A 17552-nucleotide genomic window follows, 5' to 3' on the forward strand; every position below is an offset into this window, starting at 1 on the left:
CAGGAGCAGGGTCGGATGCAAAGAGAGTTTCCACAGTCTGAGAACAGACGCTGTCGTCCGGTGTGAAGTGAATCTCCCGTCTCTCTCCATGTTTGTCTCCGGTTCCTTCTCCCTCCCAAACTCTACGTCCCTCCTTCGCTCCATTCACTACCCAGTCTGATCTTTATGTGTGACTCTCTCTTTCCTCTTCTTGTCCAGATCTGTCACGAACCATCTCTCCTTCTCTGTCCTTCTCTACCCCTCCAGCACCAGCTCTCCTTCCGTCTCTTTTCTCCATCCTTCCCACCCTTCTTTCTGTCTCTGCCCCTCCCTCTCTCTCTCACCATCTCTCTTCCCCCTCGCTGTTCCCCACTCTCTCTTTCTCCGCATCCTCTCCTTCCTTTTTATCTCCTCTCTTTCCCCTTTCTCTCCCTCTCCCTGTTCCCTCTCTGTCCCTGTCTCTCCTTCTCGCTCTGCCTCTTGCTCTGTCTCTCTCTCCCCCATTCCCTCCCTTCCCCTCCCTGGTTCCCAGGACAGAGAGCTGGAACACCCTGGGTCTCTGTGTTAGAGGAAGTATTTGGTCTGGTCTGGAGATCTCTCTCTCTGTTGACACAGACTCAGGAGCGGATCCCGGACACCAAGGAGGCACCGTTTGCACTCTCCCAATCACCAGCGCGGTGATTAGCTGTTTATATGTTCATGGAATTGCACAAAGTGTCCGGACATATTTCCTCCGTACAGGGCCACGGGCTGTGCGATTGGTGCAGGGCCATTCTGTGCGATTGCTGAGCTCTCATTACCCCTGATCCCTGCATCACCGCTGGCTGAAATCATGGGCTGCCCTCAGAATAATACACACTGCAATTACCACAGGGTCACCTCCCGTGTCTTGATTTTCTTAAGGTTTTCTGAGGCGGGCCAAGGCACTTGGGGTTAGAATATCAGAGGCGACAACAACACGTGGAAACCAAACATCCTTCACCAGGACAACTCACAGCAACCACACGTACACCACAAATGGTTTATTGTGGAGGGAGGGACGAAATACACGGAGGCTGAGCAAGGGAAAGATTCAGACATTGGTATGTTGTGGGAACACGGCGCTGATGAGAGGGTCTGGGTGATAAAGGAGTCGGGACGGGACGGAACTCTGGTTTGAAGGTTCACGGTGTGTGAGAGTCCAAGGGGCGAATCGACCAGCGATCAAGTTTTTCAGCTGAAAATCGTACGGACCTTTCAGTGAGTTACGGAAGGTCGGGTGTTTCGGGTTTCAGGGTAGAAGGGTTCACTGAGAGGGCTCTCACTGTCACTCATGGTTAACAGGTACATGGGCGGGGTAGTATTTCAGCGTTGGTACTGAAGGGAAGGACAAGGGTCGGGAATCAAACAAGGATGAAAGAATAAAGAGCATCGTGGAAAGGGATTGCATTGGAGGATCGGAATGGACGGGAGAAAAAGGCGGTGGGGAGAGATTTCAGGGTGGTAATGCGATGAAGCGTTAATGAGACACTGTAATGGCATCTGCGGTTCCCCGTGATGCACTGTGACTGAGAAACCGCTTCACAGATGAAAGCAGAGTCCGCGCTGTCCTGGAGAGGGCGAGGCAAAGGGGGGACTCCGCTGTGACGTCACCTGCAGGTGTGGAGCCCAGGCATCAGCGGCCCACCTGACCCTGGTCAACAACCACTCGGTGAACTGAAATTAGCCGGGCCGTGCGTTGAAGCAGTTGGCTCAGTGTGAGTGTGGCAAATATCCCCACCTCCCCGCCAACACGTGCAATTAACCTCAAATTCAAGGTCTTCGCAACCGACTCCACCCCATGCACATGCTCCATTGCAAGTCAGACAATGAGAGTGAGCGGACAGAAATATGACTGGCAGAGTATAACACGGATACACGTGAAGGAACCACGGTGGCAGGGAAAACAGGATGACAGCATATTGTCTGCTTAGTGATAGATTGGGAAATGTTTATGTTCAAAGGGAACTGGGTGTCATATTTCACTGACTGAAAGAAAACGTGCAGCCGAAAAAAACAGTTAAAGTAAATTGTGCGCAGAAAGCCAGACCACCCTGAAACTGAAGAATAAACCATTTTAAGTAACGTTTGTAAGCAAGTGCAACACAGAGACATCTGCAGACAACTTTAATCACATTGTTAATTCGAGGGGTTTCACGACTGTCTGCGGCAGCTCCCTCTCTCGCGGATGCAGGGAAAGATTCCTTCATTCACTGTCGGTCGCTTTGGGATGGGTGAGCTTGTGAAAACTGAGCCATTCTTGTCTACAGTATCTCAGCTTCGCCTGTCCCATCCAACTCCACTTTGAACTACATTTCAGTGCAATGTTGGTCTATTGGCAACCAATGAGCAGAGGCTCAACACAGAGTTCCCGTGCTGCCTTTCGTTTAGTGCCTGCATGTGTTTCTGAGCCTCCGCTCCCTGTCTGTAAGTGTGGCGGCCTCTGTCACGGAGTGCAGCTGCCTCCTGATTATTTGCGCCTGCCTCTCTCTATGTTTGTGCATGGCTGTATTTGCAATTCTCCCTGGCTGAATCTGTGTGAGTGTATCTGCCTCTGTCTGTGAGTGTGCTTGCTCCTGTCTGTCAGAGTACTTTGTGTCTGCATGCACTTGTCCGATATCTTGAGTGGACCTTTCACTGAGTCTAACTGCAGATGTATTTGGATCCATCACCGAGAGTGTCTGATTCTGGCTGTGACTGTGCCTGCCTCTTTCTATGAGTGTCCGTGACTGTCTCTGTCTGTCAGTATCCCAGTCTCTGTATGTGTGTGGAGCTGCCTCCTTGTAAGAGTGTTCTTGCACCGTCCATGAAGGTCCCTGACTCAATCTGCCTGTTTGCCTGCCCAGATGTATCTGCCCCTGCCTCTGACAGTGTGTGCACTGCAGTTGCTGTGAGTGTCCCTGCACGTCCTTCCTGACTGACCATGCCGGTAAGTATGACAGTCAGTGACACTGAGTGCACATGCCCCTGAAAATGCGTCTGCCTGCATCTCTCTATCTGTGTGTCTACCCATGTATGCAATATTGTCTGGTTGCCAGTTTGAGTGTGTACCAGCCTCTGTCCCTGTACATGCTTCTCCTGTCTCGGCCAGTACTTTCCCCCTCTCTCTCTCTGTTCCTTCATCTCTCTCTCTCTCTCTCTCTCTCTCTCTCTCTCTCTCTCTCTCTCTCTTGCTCTTGCAGAAAAGACTATTTCTGATTATGTGCCAATCTCTGTCGGTGCCTCAAACTGCCACTTCACTGGGGACACCTGCTCTTTTCCGTGCATGTTCCTATTTCTCTTATTTGTCCAATTTTTGACCATGGACCTGCTTCAGTGTGTGCATGCAGTCTGTGTGTTATTCCCCCGTCAGTGTATGCACCGGTCACCCTATTTGCGAGCTCCTGCTCCTGACTGTGAGTGTGCAGGCCTCTCTGCTTGTGTGTATGGTTCTGTATTAGTCTCTGTGTATGAGTTAACCTGCCTTTATATTTGTGTGCACCTGGCTTTGTCCATTCAGTTGCTTCCCTCAGGATATCAGTGTGCATGTCACTGTCCTTGAGTGCGTCTGTCTGCATTTGAGTGTGTGTTATTTGTTTGTGCACTCGGCACTGTCTGTGAGTGTACCTGGCTCTCTCTCTGAGGAAATTCCAGCCTCTGTCTGACTGTACCTGCCTCTGTCTGTGTGCTCCTGCCACTGCTTCTCGATCGCTCTGTCACTGTGCCAATCGCTCAATGATTCCACACTGTAACTGTGCGTAGACCAGCTTGTCAGTGTGTCTGTCTCTTTCTTTATTCACCCACATCTCTCTGTATACTTGTGTCCCAGTCTCTGTAATATATGTGGACCTGACAGACATGCGAGTGCCCTTGCCTGAGCCTCTGAGTGTCCAGTGTCTTTCTGCTAGTATGCCTGCCTGTGCGAATTTTCTCCTGCCTCTGAGCAACAGCATCTCTGGTTGCTCCATTCCTGCCGCTTGCTGTGACTGTTCTTGCCCCCTGCCTGTGAGAGTCCCTGTGCCATCCCTGTGTGTCTCTGTCCTCTGTCTGTGAGTGTTGCTGACCCTCCCTGTGAGTATTCCTGCCCTCTCCCTGAGAGTGTTCCTGCCCTCCCCCTGTGAGGGTTCCTGCCCCTTGCCTGTGAGAGATACTGCACCCTTCCTGTGAGTGTCCCGACACTCTACCTGTGTGTCCCTGCCCCCTCCCTGTGAGCAATCCTATCCCCTCCCTGTGTGTCCCTGCCACCTCCATGTGAGTGTCCCTGACCCTGACTGTGTGTTCCTGCCCCATCTGTGTAAGTTCCTACCTCTGCCTGTGAGTGGCCCTGCCACATCCCTGTGAGTGTCCCTGACCCCTCACTGTGAGTGACCTGCCCCTACCTGTGTGTTCCTGTCCTATTCTTGTGTGTTCCTGCTCCATGCCTGTCCCTGCCCCCTCCCTGTGAGTGCCCCTGCACCAGCTTATGTGTTCCTGTCCCATGCCTGTGAGTGTCCCTGACCCCCTGTGTATGTCCCTGCCACCCTGCGTGTGTGTTCCTGCCCCATCTGTGAGTGTTCCTGTCACCTCCTTTTGATTGTCCATGCCTGTGAGTGTCACTGCCCACTGCCTGTGAGTGTCACTGCCCACTGCCTGTGAGTGTTCCAGCCCCCTGCCTGTGTTGCTGCCACTGCCTGTGTGTTCCTGTTCTATGCCTGTGAGTGTTCCTGCTCCATTCGTGGGTGTCCCTTCCTCTTACCTGTGAGCAATCTTGTCCCCTTCCTGTGGTCCCTGGATCCTCCTTGTGAGAGTTCCCATCCCATGCCTGTGAGTATTCTTGCTCCATGCCTGTGACCCTGCCTCCTGCCTGTGACCAATTCTATACCCTCCCGGTGTGTCCCTGCCACCTCCCTAAGTGTCCACACCCTTGCCTGTGTGTTCCTGTCCTATGCCTGTAAGTGGTCCTGCTCCATGCCTGTGAGTGTACCTGCCCCTGTGTGCCCCTGCCACCTCCCTGTGAGTGTCCTTGTACACTGCCTCTGTGTTCCTGCCCTGTCTGTGAGAGTCCCTGCCCCCTGTCTGTGAGGGCCCCGGCCCCCTGCCTGTGAGTGTCCCTGCCCCCTCTGTGTGTGTGGCTGCCACTGCCTGTGTTCCTGTCCCATGCCTATGAGTGTCCCTCCCCTCTCGAGAGTGTCCCTGCCCCCTCCCTGTGAGTGTCCCAGTGCCCTGCCCCTTTTCCTGCCCCGACTGTGAGAGTTCCTGTCCCCTCCATTTGAGTGTCCCTGTGAATGTCGCTGCCCACTGCCTGTGTGTTCCAGCCGCGTGCCTGTGTGTTCCTGCCCTGTTTCTGAGAGTTCCTGCCCCCACCTGTCTGTCCCTGCCCCCTCCCTATGAGTGTTCCAGTCCCTCCATGTGTGTCAAAGCACCCTCACTGAGTGACCTGCCCCTGCCTGTTTGTTCCTGTCCCATGTCTGTGTGTCCCTTCCCCTTGCCTGTGAGCAATCCTCTCCCCTCCTTGTGTTCCTGCCCCCTCTGAGTGTCCCTGCACACTGCCTGTGTTCCTCCCCCGTCTGTGAGAGTTCCTGTCCCATGCCTATGAGTATTTCTGCTCCATGCCTGTGTCCCTGCCCCCTCCCTGAGCAATCCTATCCATACCCTGTGTACCCCTGCCCCCTCCCTGTGTGTCCTTGCACCCTGCCCCTCTGTTCCTGCCCCTGTCTGTGAGTGTCCCTGCCCCCTCCTTATGTGTTTCTGTCCCATGCCTGTGAGTGTCCATGCCCCCCATGAGTGTCCCTGCACCCTGCCTGTGTTCTTGTCCCCTGTCTGTGAGAGTTCCTGTCCCCTCCCTTTTGAGTGTCCCTGTCCGAGAGTGTCGCTGCCCACTGCTGTGAGTGTTCCTGCCCCTGCCTGTGTTTCTGTCCAATGCCTGTGTGCATCCCTTCCCCTTGCCTGTGAGTTATCCTGTCCCCTCCCTGTGTTCCTGCCCCCTCCCTGTGTGTCCCTGCATCTTCCTGTGTCTTCTTCCCCTGTGAGAGTTCCTGTCCCGTGCCTGTGAGTATTTCTGCTCCATGCCTGTGTGTGTCCCTGCCCCCTGCATGTGAGCAATCCTATCCACTCCCTGTGTGCCCCTGCCACCTCCTTGTGAGTGTCCTTGCACCCTGCCTCTGTGTTTCTGCCCTGTCTGTGAGATTTCCTTCCCCCTCCCTGTGAGTTTCCCTGTCCCCTCCCTGTGTGTTCCTGTCACATCCCTTTGAGTGTCCCTGCCTCTGAGTGTTGCTGCCTCCTGCCTCTGAGTGTTCCAGCCCCCTGCCTGTGAGTGTTCCTGCTCCATTCTTGTGTGTGTCCTTTCCCCTTGCCTGTGAGCAATCTTGTCCCCTCCCTGTGTCCCTTCATCCTCCCTGTGAGAGTTCCTGTCCCATGCCAGAGTATTCCTGCTCCATGCCTCTGTCCCTGCCCCCTGCCTGTCAGCAATCCTATCCCCATCCTGTGTGTCACTGCCCCCTCCCTGTGAATGTCCTTGCAACCTGCCTGTGTGTTCCTCCCCATCTGTGAGAGTTCCTGTCCCGTGCCTGTGAATATTGCTGCAACATGCCTGTGTCCCTGCCCCCTGCCTGAGAGTGTCCCCGCCTCTGCCTCTGTGTTCCTGTCCCATGCATGTGAGTGTCCCTGCACCGTCTCTTTCAGAGTCCCTGTATGAGAATGTCACTGCCCACTGCCTGTGAGTGTTCCAGTCCCAGGCCTGTGAGTGTTCCTGCTCCATTCTTGTGTGTGTCCCTTCCCCTTGCCTGTGAGCAATCTTGTCCACTCCCTGTGTGTCCCAGCCCCCTCCCTGTGAGTGTTCCAGCTCCATGCCTGTGTATCCCTGCCCCCTGCTTGTGAGCAATCTTATCACCAGTGTGCCCCTGCCACCTCCATGTGTGTCCTTGCACCCTGCCTTTGTGCCCCTGCTCCATCTGTGAGATTTCCTTCCCCCTGCCTGTGAGTGTCCCTGCTCCCTGCCTGTGAGGGCCCCTTATTGTGTGTTCCTGTCCCATGCTTGTGTCTGTCCCTTCCTCTTGCCTGTGAGCAATCCAGTCCCCTACCTGTGTGTCCCTGCCCCCTCCCTGTGAGGGCCCCTGATTGTGTGTTCCTGTCCCTTCCTCTTGCCTGCGAGCAATCCAGTCCCCTACCTGTGTGTCCCTGCCCCCTCCCTGTGAGTGTTCTGCACACTGCCTGTGTGTTCCTCCCTGTCTGTGAGAGATCCTGTCCCATGCCTGTGATTATTTCTGCTCCATGCCTGTGTCCCTGCCCCCTGCCTGTGAGCAATCCTATCCCCTCTTTGTGTCCCTGCCACCTCCCTGTGAGTGTCCCTGCACCAGCTTCTGTGTTCCTGTCCCATGCCTGTGAGTGTCCCTGAGTCCCTGCCTGTGAGAGACTCTGCCCCCTGCCTGTGAGGGCCCCGGCCCCCTGCCTGTGAGGGCCCTGGCCCCCTGCCTGTGTGTTCCTGTCCCATGCCTGTGTGTGTCCCTTCCGCTTGCCTGCGAGTAATCCTGTCCCCTCCTTGTGTGTCTCTGCCCCCTCCCTGTGTGTCCCTGCACCCTGCCTGTGTGTTCCTCCCCATCTGAGAGTTCCTGTCCCATGCCTGTGAGGATTTCTGCTCCAGGCCTGTGTGTATCCCTGCCCCCTGCCTGTGAGAAATCCTATCCACTCCTTGTGTGCCCCTGCCATCTCCCTGTGTGTTCTTGCACCCTGCATCTGTGTTCCTGCCCTGTCTGTAAGATTTCCTGCCCCCTGCCTGTGAGTGACCCTGCCCCTTGCCTGTGAGTGTCCCTGCCCCTTCCCTGTAAGTGTCCCTGCCCCCTCCAAGTGTGTTGCTGACCCTGACTGCGTTCCTGTCCCATGTCCACTGTCGCTGCACTCTCGTCAGTGTCCCTGCCACCTCCCTGTGAGTGTCCTGCACCCTGCCTGTTTTCCTGCCCCCTGTATGTGGAAGTTCCTGTCCCCTCCCTTTGAGCGTCCCTGTGAATGTCGCCGCTCACTGCCTGTGAGTGTTCCAGCTCCCTGCCTGTGTGTTCCAGCCCCCTGCCTGTAAATAATCCTATCCCCTCCTTGTGTCCCTACCACGTCCCTGCAAGTGCCCATGCATCCTGCCTGTGTGTTCCTGCCCTGTCTCTGAGATTTCCTGCTCCCACCTGTGAGTGTCCCTGCCACTTCCCTATGTGTTCCAGTCCCTCCATGTGAGTGTCAAAGCACCCTCACTGTGAGTGACCTGCCCCTACCTGTGTGTTCCTGTTCCATGCCTGTGAGTGTTCCTGCTCCATTCGTGGGTGTCCCTTCCTCTTACCTGTGAGCAATCTTGTCCCCTCCCTGTGGTCCCTGCACCCTCCCTGTGAGAGTTCCCATTCCATGCCTGTGAGTATTCCTGCTCCATGCCTGTGAGCAATCTTATCCACTCCCTGTGTGCCTCTGCCACCTACCTGTGAGTGTCCTTGCACCCTGCCTCTGTGTTTCTGCCCTGTCTGTGAGATTTCCTGCCCCCTCCCTGTGAGTGTCCCTGCACCCTGCCTGTGTGTTCCTGCCCCTGTCGGTGAGAGTTCCTGTCACCTCCCTTTGAGTGTCCCTGCCTGAGTGTTGCTGCTTCCTGCCTGTGGGTGTTCCAGTCCCAGACCTGTGAGTTTTCCTGCTCCATTCTTTTGTGTGTCCCTTCCCCTTGCCTGTGAGCAATCTTGTCCCCTCCCTGTGAGAGTTCCTGTCCCATGCCAGAGTACTCCTGCTCCATGCCTGTGTCCCTGCCCCCTGCCTGTGAGCAATCCTCTCCCCGTCCTGTGTCACTGCCACCTCCCTGTGAGTGTTCCTGCCCCCTCCTTTTCAATGTCCCTGTCTGAGAATGTCACTGCCCACTGCCTGTGTGTTCCAGCCCCATGCAGGTGAGTGTTCGTCCCCTGTGAGTGTTCTTGCCCCTGCCTGTGTGTTCCTGTCCCATTCCTGTGAGTGTTCCTTCCCCTTGCCTGTGATCAATCGTCCCCTCCCTGTGTGTCCCTGCAACCTGCCTGTGTGTTCCTCCCTCCTGTCTGTGATAGTTCCTGACACATGCCTGTGTTTATTCCTGCTCCATGCCTGTGTGTCCCTGCCCCCTGCCTGTGAGCAATCCTATCCCCTTCCTGTGTGTCCCTCCCACCTCCCTGTGAGTGCCCCTGCACCCTGCCTCTGTGTTCCTGCCCCATCTGTGAGTGTCCCTGCCACCTCCCTAAGTGTTCCAGTCCCTCCCTGAGTGTCGCCGACCCTCCCTGTGAGTGACCTGCCCCTGCTTGTTCCTGTCCCATTCCTGAGTGTTCCTGCTCCATTCTTGTGTGTCCCTTCCCCTTGTCTGTGAGCAATCTTGTCCCCTCCCTGTGTGTCCCTGCACCCTGCCTGTGTGTTCCTCTCTCCTGTCTGTGAGAGTTCCTGACCCATGCCTGTGATTATTCCTGCTCCACGCCTGTGTGTCCCTGCCCCCTCTGAGCAATCCTATCCCCTCCCTGTTGGTTCTTGCCATGCCCGTGAGTGTCCCTGACCTTGCCTGTGTGTTCCTGCCCCATCTGTGTGAGTTCCTACCCCCTGCCTGTGAGTGTCCGTGTCACCTCCCTGTGAGTGTTCCAGTCCCTCCCTGAGGGTGTCCCTGCCCCCTCACTGTGATTTACCTGCCCCCACCTGTGTGTTCATGTCCTATGCCTGTGAGTGTTCTTGCTCCATGCCTGTAAGTCCCTGCCCCTTGCCTGTGAGCAATCCTATCCCCGTGTGCCCCTGCCACCTCCCTCAGTGTCCTTGCACCCTGCATCTGTGTTCTTGCACAGTGAGGGTCCCTGTTCCCTGCCCTAAGGGTCCCTGCCCCCTGCCTGTTTGTGTCCCTTCCCCTTGCCTGTGAGCAATCCTGTCCCCTCCGTGTGTCCCTCCCACCTCCCTGTGAGTGCCCCTGCACCCTGGCTCTGTGTTCCTGCCCCGTCTGTGAGTGTTGCTGCCACCTCCCTGTAAGTGTTCCAGTCCCTCCCTGTGAGTGTCCCTGCCTCTCACTGTGTGTTCCTGTCCTATGCCTATGAGTGTTCCTGCTCCAAGCCTGTGTGTCCCTGCCCCCTGCCTGTGACTGTCCATGCACCTGGCCTCTTGTGTTCCTGCCCCATCTGTGAGAATTCCTTCCCCCTCCGTGGGAGTGTCTGTGCCTCTGCCTGTGTTCCCCTGCCCCCCTCCCTGTGTCGTCCCGAAATCAATTTTCCCTGTCCGTCCGCTGTAAATAACACAGTGCCACGAGGTCGATTCAAATAAATACCTTTATTAGCAGTGCACCGCGAGGAGAACTCTCTTCATCACTCACTAAGAGTCGCTTCCCGAGTTCTCCCCGAACAAACAGCAGACAGACATTTATACAGGAATTGTCACGCACATCCCATGCAAACGGCGCCGCGAGTTTCGGTCAAGCTATAGAGATCCCGAGACAGCTATCACACCTTTTGTCTTAGTATAATTGAGTTATAATCAAGGCTTTCAAAGGCAGGTATCACCTTTCATTGTTCAGACAAAGTCTGCACCTCGATGTTAATTATACTCAGTATCGCCACTGTCTGACATATCGGAATGGTTCGTTACCGGAAACAAAAGCAGTTAACATACTTAACATTCCAACTTAACTAGTGGGTCAGCAGCTTGCTCGTCCTTGCTAAAGAAATATAAATGCATATATATATATTTTGTTTGCCAGTTATAGGTATGGTTGCAATTCTTAACCCTTCACTTCCTCATTCCCTCCTTTTTATCATTTCATGATAAACTAGAGCGGCGCTGAGAACGGGGCCGAGAGCTTATTAATAAGGACCTTGCAACAGGTATTTAGACAGGCCAGCACCACACAGCATACTATGAAAATCACGATTAGTCCCACAGCTCCATGCAGCAGGTATGATGCCCACGACCCTCCTAGCAGCCACCCCAACAAATTTGTCCCTCCTGTAAATCCCTGTCTAAAGCTATCTACTTGCGTCTGAATGTCCTGAATGGCATGGGAGATGTTGTAGGACTCGTCTCTCATGTTGGTGATACATTTGTCCCCAACTATAACACATACTCCTCCTTGCTGAGCCAACTGGTAGTCCACAGCATACCGGGTCTGCTGGGCATAAAGTCAAAGCTCTGCCAGTTCCTGGTTCACCAGTTCCCGGTTCACCAGTTCCCAGTGCAACCAGTCCACAAATAAGGTAGTTCCGGTGTTTTGTGGCTATAGTTCCTGCCGAACCCCCCAGAGAGAGAGTACTCAGGAATCCATAACGTAACGATGCTAAGGGAGATCCCAATGACATGGGATTCCTCCAATCCTCACAGAACTCCTCACTAACTGACCGCACCACAAGTCTTCGTCGGACATGAGCCTTCTGGGGGCAGGGGACCGTGACCGGCCCGATCGTTCCTATTGCAAACCAGGCTGGCAAAGTGGGGGTGGCTGTGGTGTAAGTGTCATTAAAGAGGAACACATACCCTTCCTTAGCCCGGCTGCAGGTTACATTACCCGATTGCCGTGGACTGGGCATTTGAGAATACCAAGAGATCACAGCAACATTTCTCCCATGCTCCCTCAGGTAATTCTCCCTGGTTAGCCATTCTAAAAAGACATTAGACAATCTCACGTGGGTCCCGTTCCCTTCTCCACAAACCCATCGCTCTCCTGCAAGCAACGTAGCAGCACACCTGGTGGGAGTGCGATTCCCATGCAGCTGCATATGCATTTTGTAAAACAAATTATCCTCTAACGCCCACACAAGAGTACTGGTAATGGTGAGGAGTCCGAATTTAAAAGGTATTAGCTTTCCTCCGGTGGCCATGGTTTGCAGTCGCTCAGATGAATCCAACGTTCCTAGCCTTTTACTTTCACGGCTGTCGGTGTTTGGAGTAGTATCTGGAAGGGGCCTTTCCACTGAGGTCCCAGTTAGGGCACTCCCAATCCCGTATCAGTACCAAGTCTCCGATTTCCAGGTCAGGCAATTCCGTGTTCTGCCCTTCAGGAGGTTTAAAGGCACTCTCCACCTGCAAATTAAGTAACTTTAAAGAGGACGTAAGTTGTCTGAAATACCTTTGTAGTTCATCCCCCATGATATTAAGGTCAAACTGTGTAGCGGGTTGTGTGGCGGTGTCCCATGGGGTTCTTACTGGACACCCATAGACGATTTCGGCAGCCGATACCCCGGTGGTTGAGTGGGGGGGGGGGGGTGTGTGATTCTCATATGGTACAATGCTATGGGGAGAACCTTCAACCAGTTTAGACCTGTCTCTGACACTAATTTGGTTAGTTTATTCTTAAGGGTGCTGTTAGCTCTCTCTACTACACCTGCTGACTGAGGGTGGTAGGTGCAGTGGAACTGCTGTTCGATATGCAGTGCCTCGCATAATTCCTTATTTATTATTCCCTATGAAGTGGGGGCCAATAACAGAACTTATCCGTCGGGGTACCCCAAACCTTGATAACCTCTGTGAGCAATAACTTTACTACTGTTGAGGCCTTATTGTTGGTGGTTGGAAAAGTTTCAATCCATCTACTAAATACATCAACAATAATAAGACAGTACTTGTAACAATGTACACGTGGTAATTTAATAAATTCGAGTTGTATGCATTCAAAAGGACCACCTGGCAAGGGGGTTTTGCCTGGGGTGCACTTCACCCCTTTCCCAGCATTGGTTTGTTGGCATATCAAACACGACCGTATTTGCCTTGAGCTGCTTCCTCCAATCTGTGGTGCACACCAGTTACGTAGTAAAATGTTACTCATTCCCTCCTTGCCAAGGTGGATATCAGAATGTAGGCAGTCAATAAGCATTGGTAACAAAGAATCAGGTATACATACTTGACCGACTGGAGTAACCCAGAGGCCGTGTAGCCAGAGTGCGTACACCTGTGCGCCTTCCACATTTGTTTTTCTGAGTCAGGGGCGTCCCCCTGTAAGTGCTGCACAGTGACTATGTCTGGGGTGCCGGGCGTTGCTATCTTTGGCTTGCAAACAACTGCTTGTTTTTTCCATAGTGGAAACGATTTAAGACCCCTGGCATGCTGCCAATTTCGCTTCTGTATCTGCCCTGTTATTGCCCTGGGTTATTAGGGAGGCATCTGAAAGGTGAGCGGAGCATTTAATGATGGCCAATTTGTTTGGGAGGAGGATGGCTTGGAGGAGGTTCTTTACATAAACCGCATTCTCTATGGGGCTACCTGTAGATGTCAAAAATCCCCTGTGTGCCGAGAGTTGGCCAAAATCATGGGCAACTCCAAAAGCAATAGCGGGAGTCAGTGAAGACATTAACTACTTTGTCCTTGGCTAAAATGCATGCTAGGGTCAGAGCAAAGAGTTCTGCTGTTTGGGCAGAGACTGGGGGCTGCAGAGATGCAGATTCCACACTCTGGGAGTCGTTTATCACGGCATAGCCGCTAAGGCGATGCCCTGTTCAGAAATGTAGAAACTACCCGTCGATGTACAGGTTTAAGTCGGCTGACTGGATGGCCTTATCTGAAAGGTCTGGACGGGGTGCAGTTAAAAGTGGTTAAGCATTAGACAGTTATGAGGTGGGTCCGCAAGATCCTCTGGTGGGGCCTCAGGAAGGTGTCAGGATTAATGGTTGTACAGTAGGCAAAAGTGAGGAGTGGGTTATTCAGGAGTGCAACCTCGTATCTGTTTAAGCGGGCCTCGGTAAGATGTTGCGTCTGGTGAGAAGTTAAGAGTGCCGTTACGGTGTGGGAGGAATAAACCATCACTGCTTGTTGCAGGGTTATATTGGAGGCTGCTGTTACTAGGGAATAATGGCTGGAAGCATTTGTGAGCATGGTGAAAGTCCCCTTGCAACTGGGTCCAGCCAAGTGGAGTAGTATGCCACCGGTCTTTTCCTATCACCATGGGTTTGAGTAAGGATGGCTGTAGTGCAGTCCTCTAGGACATTCACGAAGAGCTGAAAATGGGCGATCATACAAAGGGCGTCCCCAAGGCCGGGGGCTGGCAAGGGCCTGTTTGAGGCTATCAAAGGCCTCCCTTTGTTCCTTGGTAAGTTCAAAGGGTCCCACAGACTGGCTTGAGGCCAAGGGTGTGAGGTGCTTAATAAGGAGCGCCACGTTCGGTAGCCACTGTCTGCAGAAATTTACTTACCCTGAGAAGGAGCGCATACCCTTTGGGGTAGTGGGCGGTGGGGTGGCAATGATGGGTGCAATACGTTCGGGAGTGAGCCGCCACTCGGTAGCACTTAAGAGGATGCCCAGAAATTTCACCTGGCGCTCGGTTTGTTTTACTTTCTATGGAGGTATTACGTATCCCCAAGAGTGGAACGCGTTAAGTAGTCTATTCGTGTCCGTGATGTTGGCGGGCTCCGAGGGGCTTGCTAGTAAAAGTTCATCTACATACTGGACAAGAGTGGATTTATCAGAAAGGTGTAACCCTTGGAGTTGATTATGTAAAACTTGGGAAAAAAGAGCCGGAGAGTGTATAAAACCTTGCGGGAGGCGCGTCCAAGTGTATTGCTGACCTTGGAAGGTGAAAGCAAACAGGTACTGCAAGTCAGGAGAGAGAGGAATTGCGAAAAATGCATGCTGCAAATCCACAATGGTAAAAATGCAAGAGTCGGCAGGGATACTACTGAGAATGGTAGCTGGATTGGGGACCACGGATTGTAGTGGCTCCACTATCTCTTTGACCTTACTTAGGTCTTGTACAAGGCGCCACTCTGTCCATCCAGGTTTGGGGACGGGTCAAATGGGGGTGTTACAAGGTGATTGGCAACGAACCAGGATGCCCTGTTTGCAGAACAAATCTATTAACTGAGTTATTCCGTCGACTGCCTCTCTCCGAAGGGGATACTGTGGGATGGAAGGCAGTTGTGCTCCTGGTCTAACACGGATCTGGACTGGGGTCACTGGGGTGTACCTTACCTCGCACTTCGATGCGGCCCATAAATCGGGGGTGGGTTCATCCGAAGGGAGTCGATGGGGCCGGTGATGGTGTAAGCAGCCCGTCACTGAGAAAGGGACGAGGTAATAAGTCAGGGTCCCCCCGGCAGAGCCTGAGGAACCCCGAAAAGGCCTTTGTCTGCCTGTACCTCAAGCCGGTAGGCTAGGAATCCCAGTTCCTTTGGGCTATGTCCCTCACTAACTGACAGGGTAATGTGAGGAGACATCAAGCCTGACTGATTCCACAATTCATTAGGCACTTGGACTAGAAGTGCTGCCTCCTCCTTTCCCACTACTTCCCCTAAAATAGTGACAGTCACCATGCTACCCAGCAGAGGAGTATACAACCCTTCTAGTTCCCTTGAGGCCCCAGTAGGGTCGTAAGCTGGTGTCACATGCGGGTCAGTGGTTTCCAAGGGTGGGTCAAAATCGCTGCTCGTGAAGTTCATCGTCCACCACTGAGGATGCTGGTGTATCCAGAGTATCCTATGGTTTTTAGGACCAGTAATGGTAATACCGTCATCCAGGCATTGTATTTTGAGTTGGAAGGAGCACAGCAGGTCCCTCCCGGCTAGGTTAACTCCCAGGCTTGTTGGATCAGGCATTCCCGATCTTCAAATTTAACTTGTAAGGGTTTAGTTAAGGGGTAGGATCTTTCCTGTCCCTCCAGTCCGTTCAATGGAATTGAAGCAGTGGACAGTTTAAAATCATGCTGGGTAATACAAGGGGCTTCAAGGGTCTAAGTATTTGCTCCCGTGTCTATCATAAAGGGAATTGGCTTTCCTCCAACTAAGAAATTGACGATGCGTTCATCGTCCGGGTTATTGGTGAGGGCAGGGTACATGGAGAAGCTACTCTCCACGTCTAGTCAGGCAGAAAACGGGTTGTTGGTTGAAAAAGGTTGTCGTCTACCAGGGGGTCTGGTCTGCCGATGACGGTAGTGGGGGCAGTCCCTCCGCCAATGGTCAGCTGCCCCACAAAGGTAGCATCCCATCGGCCTGGCGCTCACCGGTGTGGGTTGTTGGGGTCCCCTGGGTCTTTGGTAATTACGAGAGGGTGTTGGTGGTGGCCCACAAAGGGGCCCGTGCACTGGGGCTCTTAAGTCTTTACCGGACCAGTCAACTCCTTCTGGAACGCAAAATTGCCGCTCCATTTGATAGCCCGTATTGTCGGAGTAGGAAGGTTGGGGCCGAGGGGGTCTCTGCACCATTTCTTGTTTTGTCTTTGTGGCTTTCGACTTGGCCCGTTACTCCAGAAGTGGACTGGCGCCCTCCTCATGGCTTGTCGTGTGTGGTCAGGCCAGTTCATGTCATTAGTGCGGACAGCTAAGGCCACACCCGCAGGGATGCATTGTAATAGGAGGGCGTTAAACTGGGGGGAGGCATTGCCTCTGTTGTAGGCATCGTCCCCTGCATAGGTACCGTAAAGTGAACAGAAACGGTCCCAAAAGTCTGGGCCGTCCTCACCTTGTTTCGGTCGGCATTCTAAAACTTTAGTTATGTCAATAGGCTGCTGGAGGGTTTTACGAAGGGCAGTTCTAATAGTGGCCACCTGGTCCTGAGGCTGGACGGCCACCTGAAAGGCTGTCCAGTCAGTGTAGTTCCTCAGGTGTTCTTTCCACTATGCCACTTCATTAGTCGTAAGGGCCATGCAACAAATACTGAAAAGGTGTTGTGGGGCGGCCTGGTCCATCTGAATTGTTCCAATCACATAATCTATGAAATCCTCCAGGTTGGTTTTACGGTTGGGCTCCTGACTCATGATTAAGCACGTCTCCTGAGGCTTCCAAGTGGTGTCAATTTGGATTGTAGGATTAGCGCTGGTTTGGGCTAGATCGGGATTGGGAACACTGCTGTTGGGGAATTGTTTCTTAACCTTGGCTCCCTTAACCCCGTTCAACATGGTTGGTGGGCTGGGATCTGTAGGGTCGCCATAATCAGTGGTAGAATCAGAGTCGCTGTCCATCTGAGAATCTATGGAAGGACTGTCTCTTGTCAAAACGCTTCGTCGTTTGTCTGTGGCCTTAGAGCCACCTGTCAGTGGGCTTTCCCTTCGACTAAGCCGCATCCTGGTTCGGGACGCAATAGGGCCATGGGCTTGTCCTGTGGGCGGGACTTGGCTAGCAGTCGCTGGTGGTAAGGGCGGGACTGCTGGCGGGCTAGCCGCATTATATGGGGTCGGCAATGAAACCGGAGGGTAGGTAGGGTCTGTGGGTGGGACCATCCAATCCTTCTCCTCTTCGTCCGTATCATTACTTTGGAACAACAGGGGCACGCCAGACATGTCGGAAGGTACCTCCACTTTATCCTTACTACTTTTATTTTTATTTCTGCTCTTCTCCTCATACACCTCATTTACCTCTTCTCTCTCCCTTCTGCTCATTTCAGTTTCGTGGTCTCCACACTGAGACTTCAGGACTTCCCAACTCTTAAGATTTCCCTGTTCATCACACACACTGATTCCCCTTCTGCTCGCATTATGTTCCCAGCTAGCCTGCTTAGATTTGATGTGTTAGGTCTTCGGCCGTTTTTCTCCGTGGACATTAATAATTTCCATTTTTCCCCTGTATTCCGCTCCCAAAGGCTTGCCTTTGGGCATTTATCTACGTCCCAAGTTCCCCCCAATGGTCATATTTCGTTTCCCAATTTCTTATTGAGGCATGCTGATAATTTACGGAA

Source organism: Pristis pectinata, chromosome 14 (assembly GCF_009764475.1).
Source record: "Pristis pectinata isolate sPriPec2 chromosome 14, sPriPec2.1.pri, whole genome shotgun sequence".
Taxonomy (NCBI): domain Eukaryota; kingdom Metazoa; phylum Chordata; class Chondrichthyes; order Rhinopristiformes; family Pristidae; genus Pristis; species Pristis pectinata.